Below are 10,617 nucleotides of genomic sequence, written 5' to 3' on the forward strand. Positions count from 1 at the left end.
GGATTCATTTGGTTATAGTCTTTTTCTATAATTCAACAATTCATGAGATCTAAAATATAATTTGTTGATTTCCTAAACTCATACAAAATTCTTTGCATTTAATCTTTAATTCAAAACTAAATAATCATAACCAAATTAATATTACTTAATAAAATAAAAGGGAGATGTAACATACAACTTCTGACCTCTTCAAATGACATATCTCCTCGGCAGAACTAAATCTGCTTAAACCTTTTGTTTTTTTTTTATATTTGTTTTTGTAGGAAGGAAGAAATTCTGATAGGGGTAAATCTGCCATTGTTTTTACAGAAAAGTAATTCCTTATTTGTTGCCAGATTTATTTTTAGGGAAGGTGTAACGATAAGGGTTTCAAAAAGGCAAAAAAAAAAAAAAAAAAAAAAAAAAAAAAAAAAAAGCCTTAAATCTTGCCAGAAATCGTGGGATTTCCGGGGAGGCATGCCTTGACAGTAAGGGCGTATTAATGCCTTGAGTCCCCATTCATATTCAACCCTAGGTAACTTAGTAGCCATCTTTTCCTTTCGAGTCACTATTGTACCTATGATGGAGGAGCCAAAAGGTTAGGTGAGGGATCGAAAACGTCGCGAGACTTCAGATTTCTATGAGCCCTTAGGTAGGAGTAAACCGACGCTAGGGTACTTTGGGACAAGCAGGACAGACGCATCGCCAACGACGACAGAAGGCAGTGGTCTCATCGTCAACGGCAGTCAAACTCTGCGATTAGGGTTCATCAGGATCCTCGGGTGAGGAAGACGGAGCAGCGGGTAGCCAGTCGGGCTCTTCGGGTACCCGTGAGCTTGCTTAGCCAACGTGTGGCCCACTGTTGCGGCCTGCGCCTTGCAGTATGCGTCAAACTTTGACGTTGGGCCGCATATCCATTCCAGCCCAAGACCAGCGATACCAGCCTGCATCCAGGAGCTGTGCGCCACCAGGGACCCTCTCAGCTTGTCGGCTCAGTGTTTCAGCTCCGCGGCTCGGCTCGGCTCAGTGGCGTGGCTTGATGGCTCGGCTTCACGGCTTGGTATACAAATAATATACCAATTCCTAGGTTTTCAACCCTCCTGGAGCCGTTCCGCCCTTATTTTAGGCATCTGAGGTCAGTGTAACTCTTAATTATTAAACACAGATCATGATAGGAACTTACCTTGATAGTTAGACATAAGGTTGGTTGGGTTACATCATGAAAGAACGCTAAGTGTATATTGTGGTGTTATAGGAGGTAGTTAGACGTGGACATTAGCTTATCGCGAGTAACTTCGGCCAAAGCCAAGAGGTAAGTAACCTTACGGTTGGCGTTAGTTATGTATGTCTGTTGGTGCGTGCCCTGTGGCCCTTGCATGCACCATGTGTGTTGTTGATGTATGCTAGGTTAGATGTTTCTTGTAGTGAAATGCTATGTATGCCATGTTGATGTATGTGATTCTTGCAGTGAAATGCTATGTATTCCATGTTTATGTATATGACCTTTGTGACACGGTTTGCTACCCTAAATGTATGAGCTTGACTGGCATGTCATGATTGTAATGAGAACCCCGCATGCCATGAATGTGATGACTAGTATGTTGCGATATGCTCACTCGATGTTTGACCCAGTTATGCTATGTAATGCAATGAGGGGATGGAACGTTGTATGTATAATGCCATGGAGGTAAACCTTAAGAACCTTATGCACGCTATGGTTATGTACATGGGGCACTCCCGTTATGCTACTGATGGTATGGACGCGTATATTTGATATTGTGTTCGCCACGATATCATGCAGGCCCTCCTTTTCCGTGGGCCCACAGTCACGCACGTGGGCCATGTGTGGGAAAGTACCATGCATCCACCCCTGCCCGGACAAAGCAAGGTCCTAAGGCCATGGGAAGGAATGTAAGACAGACCCCTCTCTCGGTTTCTTTCTTTTGACACTTGTGCTTATATATGTGTATGGTATGCGATTGCGTGTATCCTAATGTATGATTATATGCTTAACTCCAACAGTGGGGCGACTTACTAGGTATTTTATATAATACTCAAGCCACGTGTTACCCATATTTTCAGGTAAGGGCAAGGCCCCCATGTACGGCTGACGGTGGATGCTGCAAAGGCCATGGAAGTCTTCAAGAGGGTTTGTACTATCGTAGGCGTCCTGTTGGATTCTCTCGGTTAATAGTTATTGCAATTGCCCCTCTAATTATCTGTTGATTATTTATAGGTTAGGCTGTCGTTATTGTTTTTCCCAGGTATGAACTATTTATAATAATGAACGTATTGTCATTTTTTAGGATGTCTTACATAAACTATCGCACTTTCGTTATATGATTACAAGGTAAGGTCGCTAATTATGATGGAGAAAATAAGGGGCGTTACAGAAGGAGTGGTGAGAGATTGAAGGAAGGAGGAGGGATCGGTTACCAAATGTTTTTTTAAATATTTTTATTAGTTATTTATTTATTTATTATTTTGTTATTATTATTATTATTACTACTACTATTTTATTTTATTTTTCCCGGTTGTTACATGCCCGATGCAGCTGCTGGCTACGGTGACAGTTCCCAATGTTGAGCTCCTCCTTCTCCCGGCTCCATGACGAGGTACTCTACCGTGAATTGATTTGGATTTTGGTCAGCCTCGGTCACGTCGTTCCACGCAACCAGCCAACGCGACGGCCACGCAACCGGTGGATGCGATAGCCACACAACTGGCCAAAAATCCGCAACCGGACAGGGGGGTGAGTTGGTTGAAAAACTTCAGGCGGTATAACTCTGTCGCCATATCACTCCTCTTATCCTGAAAAGGCTACTACTTTTCAAGGTAAGCAATCTCTGATCCCAAATGTTAAGAAGGAAGAAAACTAAATTTAATATACAATCGAAGTTATGTATTTGATGAACTGAAACAACTTTACAAACAAACCGAATAGAGAAAACAACTTTACAAACAAACCAAATAGAGAAAACAACTTTACAAACAAACCGAATAGAGAAAACAACTTTACAAAAAAACCGAATAGAGAAAACAACTTTACAAACAAAGCGAATAGAGAAACAACTTTACAAACAAACCCAATAGAGAAAACAACTTTACAAACAAACCGAATAGAGAAAAAATAGCTTATAACTAGTAATCGCTAATTAACTAATCAAATCATAAAACAACTTCCTAATTTAAATCACAAACTAAATAAAATCACAAATTAAATCACAAACTAAATATTTTAACATGGATAAAGTCCAAACTATATGAGTAGCGAGTTCAAGAGCTTTCCACGGCCTACGCCTTGGTAGAACGATTGTTAGACCTAAGCACTAAACAGTCTCATGATGTAAGACGAAATTCACCCTCCTTGAGCGGGGGAAGTAGGAACTATCAATCCAAATCTTCTAAGAGCGAGGGAGGCGGGAAAGTAGAGATCATAGACCCTCCCAAAAAAGATATGAGAACTCATGGAAAGGGCTCCATCAGAACTAGTACAATCGGCCTCCCCCGACCTGTTTCAGGCGATCTTGGAGATAAAATCGGAACCTTGTTCCGGGACTGTTGAGAAAGGGACTACCCCATCCGAGAGTAATGACAACCCCAATATGGGTGTCCTCAAAAATTTTTTTTGGCACTCCAGAAGAAAACAGAAGAGTCAAAAGAGCCAATAGAGAGAAGGCTGAGGTATGTAGAGGCATAGGTTAACTATAGGGCGACCAAGAGCACTATGTTTGACTCTAAGACCATTCACAATTTTATGAAAGAAGTTGAAGCCAAACAACTAAAAATCAACTGACATCAAGATTCGAGGAGATAAAGCAATCAATTTGGTAGCCTAACCCATCCTAAGGGTAACTACGAGGGTCTTCATGAAATTGGAGACATGGATTGGTTAGACTGACTTTGTTATTGTCAAGATAGACGATTTTGACGTGGTACTTGAAATGGAATTCTTATTCGAACACAAGGTCATATTTATACCCTTGGCAAAATGCTTGGTCATCACAAGGATCAATTCCACAGTCATCCAAACAAAAATAAAACAACCTAAAGGGGTAAAGATGATATCGGTGCTCCAACTCAAACGGGTCTAGCTCACAACGAACCCACCTTCATGGCCATCCCCGTAGTGGAGGGGGAATTTGTTAGAACCAATACCCACTGAGATACAAGAGATATTGAAAAGGTATCGCGACGTCATGCAGAAATTCCTTGCTCCACCGTAGTCTAATATTCTTTTGATCTGAGAAGGATTTCCATCATCATAGACTGGTGATCATAATGTTCATCCAACTTTGGAATCGATGGCTGCACAAAACTACTCTCTGTCGCCATATCACTCCTCTTATCCTGAAAAGGCTACTACTTTTCAAGGTAAGTAGGCTCTAATACCAAACGTTAAAAAGGAAGAAAATTAAATTTAATATACAATCCATGTATTTGATGAACTGAAACAACTGTATAAATAGTTTTACAAAACAACTGAAAAGAGGAAAATTAGATAATAAATAGTAACCCTAATTAGCTAATTAAATCAAAATAACTTCCTAAATAAAATCACAAACTAAATCAATTAACCTGGGCAAAATCCAAACTATATGAGTATCGAGTACAAGAACTTTTCACGGCCTACGTCGTGGTAGAACGATTATTCGACCCAAGCACTAAATATTCTCAGGATGTCAAACGAAATTCACCCTCCTTAAACAAGGGAAGTAGGAACTATCCATCCAACTCTTCTAAGAGCGAGGGAGGTTAGAGAAAAATTATGGAAAGTAAAGACCATACACCCTTCCAAAAAGGATATGAAAACTCATGGAGAGGGCTCCATCAGAACCAATACAACGGGCCTCCCCCAATTTGTTTCATATATAAGGGGTCCATAGAGCGTATGACTTCCCAGTAAAGCAATCATTCATAACATACGACAACTCCATGTGCCACTTCTTTGACCAGTCTAAGTTATCCTCAAAGTAAGCACGTTGAACACAAGCCGAGTAGAGCAAACTAGGCTGCAATGTCTTGAGTCGGAAGAGCGAACATGTGATCCTGTGCATGTTAGCTTATCTACAAGCAAACAAGTTATGTGGAACAATACGAGAGCAGAACAGTTCCGATTAGAATTCCAAGATGATGACCAAGTTCTGATCAAGTTGAGTCTAGAACAGTTCCGATTTTGAGGAAATAGGGACCAAAGACTAGTGCGAAAGTACGAAGGGCTTATCGAAGTCATCAATAAAGTCGGGAAGATTTCATGTCGCCTTTAACTACTAATATTGATGAATATTCACCTTTTCATCCATGTAAGTAGCTTGAAACCATACCATCCAGACGGTGACGACCATCAACGTAATGAAGTGACACAATCCCCAGTCACTATGAAAGATACAAGCAAAAAAGAAGTCGAAGAGATCTTGGCTGAACAAACACGTCACACAACCAAGAGAAAAACGTGCAAGAATTCCTAGGGGGTAGAAATGGTTATCATAGGAAAAAAATTAACTGGGAACGCACTAATGATTGAAGTCAACTGCAGTTTAGATAGAAGAGTTCGAAAAGGTGAGATGATTGATGGGTACGTCAACCAATTAAGTGGGAGAGTATATCAGAGCCATGCTCGTCCCTAATCTCGATATAAAATATCATGGTAATCATAGGAAATATCTCCTATTTTAAATTTTGTTAAAAAGAAAATTATCCTTAAATTTTGAAACTAATTTAAAATATTTTTTTTATTAAAATAAAGATAAAAAGTGAATGAATGTGAAAAAATTGAATAGATGAAATTATATAATATTAAATAAAGGTATTGTTTAATTTTTTAATTTTTTAAAAATGAATTTTATAATTCATTTTTATTTTTTAACTAGCTAGTTAATTTAGAAGGGTAAATAATAAATAAATTGGGAGTACTCATGGGTTGGGTTGGATTGGATTGGGTTAAGATATATATTTTTAGACCCAATTCAATTGTTAGAGTTAAGTAAATTTTTTTAACTAAAAAAGAATTCTTATTAAATAATGAACCCGACCAAGCGTGTCCTAAATTGTTTGGATTTTGTTGGTTGAGACTATTCCTGTCATTTATTAATATTTTTTAACTTAATTTCAATTTACATTTTTACCAGAAATATTTTAAACTAAATTTTATTTTAAAAATTTTGAAACAATAAATAATAAAAAAATTATGAAATTAAAAAAAAAAAGATATATATATATATATTAAGCAAAAAATATCTATTGTATATTTTAAGCAAAAATATATATTTTAAAACTAAAAATAAATTTAGATTGGTTTGGTTCGACTTAATATTCCTAAACCAATTCAATTTATAATTTATTATAATTCAACCCAATTAAAATAATTATATAATCTAATCCAAACATACAAATGTTAGATTTTTCATGTCATCGAAATTTTTTTGAATACAGACATTTGTATAATGAGACTAAAATATTAAAAAATGAAAATGTGGAATAAAAAATAAAAATGAGACTAAAATGAAATTTTTTCAAAATGTAAAAATTGAAATTAAGTTATAAATGTTGAATAGTCTCAATTAACAAAATCATAAAAATTTTGGGCAGGTTGGACGGTTTCATTATTTAATAAGGATTCTTTTTTGGTAAAAATTTTTTGGATGAGATATGTATATAATGAAATGTATATGATATGATATGACATATTGTGATGCAATATGTTATGGTATGATATGTATAGGATGAAATGTTATGTTAAAAGCATGAGACATTATGGTGTGTCTTCTAAATTGTGTGTATACAACATGATATAAATGACATGAAATCACAATAAATGGCATGAAATATAACCCCGTTAGAATTATGTATAATATGAGAATTGAAGAACGAGAAACGATATGATATGAATGATGAACGATATGTGAAATGATATGACATATACATATCATATCATAATATTTTAGTATCAATTGTTTTTAAATAAATTTGGATGTTTTGTTCTTGTGAAATGCATTTAAAATTGTACTCTGTTAATGATATTTAGTATTAAATTATAGTTTACCATATATATCATATTTGCCTTCTATTACGGCTTACCATATGTATCTTTCATTTATTGTTCTTTCCATCTTTTACTCTTTCCATGTGATGGTAATTTATTTGATTATAAATAGAGAACTTCCACACCATCTAGGTTTGGTGATTTAAACAAACATTCTCATGCTATCAAAGCCCTTTTGGTTTAGCAACCCCGATCGTTTATTGTCAATGGCTTCTAAATCCTTTACTCATCTTCTTCTCCACCACCACTGCTAGATCCTATGCCGTAGGGGCCGTCTTCATGGCTGCCGCAGACAAAGCTGATTGATTACTCTTCGACTCCACCCTTTTAACCTCAAAATCACCCTTCACCATACAATGTAAATACAACCTCACCTTCTCCAACACAATCGGTTTCCCGTTAACCAACATAGCCTCTTTCATTTTCTTTCCAATCTTTCCTTCATCCTTCATAGAAACCCTAACCTCAGGATCCTCATCGAAAAAATATGGAATATCGACAAGCCCATCGACCTTCTGCAAAGATTTATCCTTAGAATCTTATTAACTTCTGACAATTGCAAGGTAATGGTCTACGGAATATAAACGGCCTAAGGAAATTTGTTGGAAGAAAGAAAATAACGAAGGACTAAAAGAGAGAGAAAGTATGCGCTCAAGACCGACTCTGTTTGTCATTCAATTAGCATATATAAATAACAACATATCCTAAAAATAGAAAAAAAAAATGGCAACTGAATTAATGTCATCCCTCTCGATGTGCTATTCCTGTAACGACCCGAAATTTTTTACTTAATTTAAGGTCACTACTCTATACGTACCATAAACATTGAATGCGGAAGACTTCATTTAAATTCCATAAAACATAACCTTTATTTTAAAACACAGCCATAGATTTACGTGTTTCGAAAATATCTTTAAAACGATACAACAAAAGACTAAATAAAATAAATAAGCGTTTAAGTTAAAAACATCCTATTCTAGCCTAAGTTTAAGAAAATAAATACCACTATCCTATGCATGTGCCATGGTCTCGAGTTGCGATGCCGTCGTCAGCCGTACAGGAATTCCTTACCTTAACCTGAAAAATGTAGTAGCACGTGGCTTGAGTATTTAAAGAAATACACAGTAACTGACCCCACTATTGCGGGTTAAATGCAAGAACATGCGAATGCAATGACGAGACCTATCCTTTCAATATATTTTCCTACGGTATTGTCCTAACGGGTAATTTGGACGTGTACCATATACTCTACACATAGCCCATACGTGCAGGTATGGGCTCACCAGTCAGTTCGCACACCGCTGGGCCACCTTACTTGTCGAGCGAGCATACACTGGGACGCTCCCTAGGCCGTTCACCCGTTAGAATTAGTAACTGTCACGGAAGCGCTATGCAAAACAAAATGATCGTTGTCTTGCCATTGGATGTACGTGTCCGTACCCTCATGATGGAATAGGGGAATCCCCCTAAATGCATGAGCACACATAATGCATGAGGTCCCCAACATTTCTACTTTTATCATTAATAAATATAACCCCGCTATCATCTTTCATGCTTAATCATTTCTCATTTTTCAGTCTAAATATCATACATAATCCTAACGGGGTTACATTTCATTTCATTTATCGTGATATCATGTCATTCATAACATGTTGTATGCATACAGTTTAGAAAACATAACATGACGCTCCATGCTTTTAACATGTCGCTTCATAACGTTCAATTCACAAAACAATTACCTCAATGATCACACAAAACAATCTAAAAATAACATATCACATCACAATAGATCGTATCGTAAATACTTCGTGTTCATATGGTTCCCTAACTTATCATAGTCTTAACCTTCTTATACCTATCACAGTCATATCGTTACGTGAACGTACCTTAGTCATATCATCACAGGAACGTATCCTAACGCTATCGTTCTATCATTCTATCACAAACCTATCCCTTTCTACCCATATCCAAACCATATTCTTTCATCAATCTCCCCTATCCATAGCACTCCGGTATGTAACATAACTTAACATTTCATGAACGTATCTTACTCCTATCGTTAGATTTCGTTTTGTGTATCATTCTCGTATCCTATCTCAAACATATCCTTGAAGACATCGTACCATAATTATTATCATACAATCCACATATTATAACATAATATAAGCATACCAATTCACAGATAATTCACACATATCAGTACATATGACACGTGCTGAACCACAGGCACGTGTCAACACCAAATATAACCATGCCGATAGTAAAGCCACTTACCTGGTTAGCTTAAGTCGTTGTCATGAATATATCCTTAATGAAAGTTCGATTCCGTCCTTTGAAATCCAAATCAACCTATATGAGCCCATGACATCAGTTACAAGTTTGAACTCTATAAAATTATTTCTCTAATTTTGGTATTGTTAAAAGTCTTGAAGTGTTAGATATATATATATATATATATATAATGCTATTTTCTAACTGGACAAAATTTAATGGAGTTCCTTACCTTTTTATATTTCTGTTTTATTTTTAAATTTTGTTCAACAAATCCTTCCTCGATCTTCCTTCCCCTTCCTTCCTCTGTAACTATTTTGTAAATAGATTTTCAATATAGATTTTCAATTATGTAAACATTTCCAAAGTAAACATTTGCAATTCTGTAAACAGATATTAATGGCCAATTTTAATCTATTGTTTGGCTACTATGTGCCCACTAAAATTTTATTGATTCTAACCTTATTTTCTCTCATTTAAAATGCTAACAAAAATCTAATTAATTGGATATGGATCTGATTATTAGTGTAAAATATTAAAAAAGATTTGATTCTTACCGTAATAATAGACCAAAATCTCTGGTAAATCTTTTGTTGAAAAGCCATTTTACTTTCTTTTTCATTTTTGTTTATTTTTGGACAAATGTGCTATTGTGGGGTTGAGGCAGAGGCTGCAATTGGGATGGTTAGTAGGAAGGGTAGGTAAATTTTATTTTATTTTATTTTTTATTTTTATTTTTAAGTAATCCTTTCTTAGTTATTTATTTTGACTTATATATTTTTTATAATTATTTTATTTGTTTTTTTTTTCTCTTACAATTCCACTCACTTAATTGGCTTAAATAGAGATTACTCTAACACCAAAATAAGAAAGGTTTAAGTAAAAGGGATTTATCTAACAATCTCCTCCTAAAGCCCTATATTTCGTTTTTCAAGCTTTTGTCGTTTACAATCTCCTAACTCTCATATTTAGTTATGAAAAAAGAAAGAGTTGTGCAGCGGGATATGAAAATGGGATATGAAAATTTTCGGGCTGTAGAGTTGTGCAGGTATATGGAAATCTCTCCTTCTATACAGGTTTCAGAGTGCACCCCGGAGATTGCTTTCTGTACAGGTATATGGAAAAAGAAGGAGAGTTGTGCAGGTATATGGAAATAGAAAGAAAGAGCACATCGGAGGACTTTGATGTGCAATTTCCCCTTCATGATCAAACAAACTATTTTTATGAAGATCAAAACCACAACCAAGCTCGATTCCGAGGATCCAAAAAAACCCTACTAGAAGTTACCAAACAAAAAACTGTACATAGAAAAGAAGAAGACAACA

Source organism: Cucurbita pepo, chromosome 18 (assembly GCF_057944985.1).
Source record: "Cucurbita pepo subsp. pepo isolate OVF chromosome 18, ASM5794498v1, whole genome shotgun sequence".
Classification (NCBI taxonomy): Eukaryota; Viridiplantae; Streptophyta; class Magnoliopsida; order Cucurbitales; family Cucurbitaceae; genus Cucurbita; species Cucurbita pepo.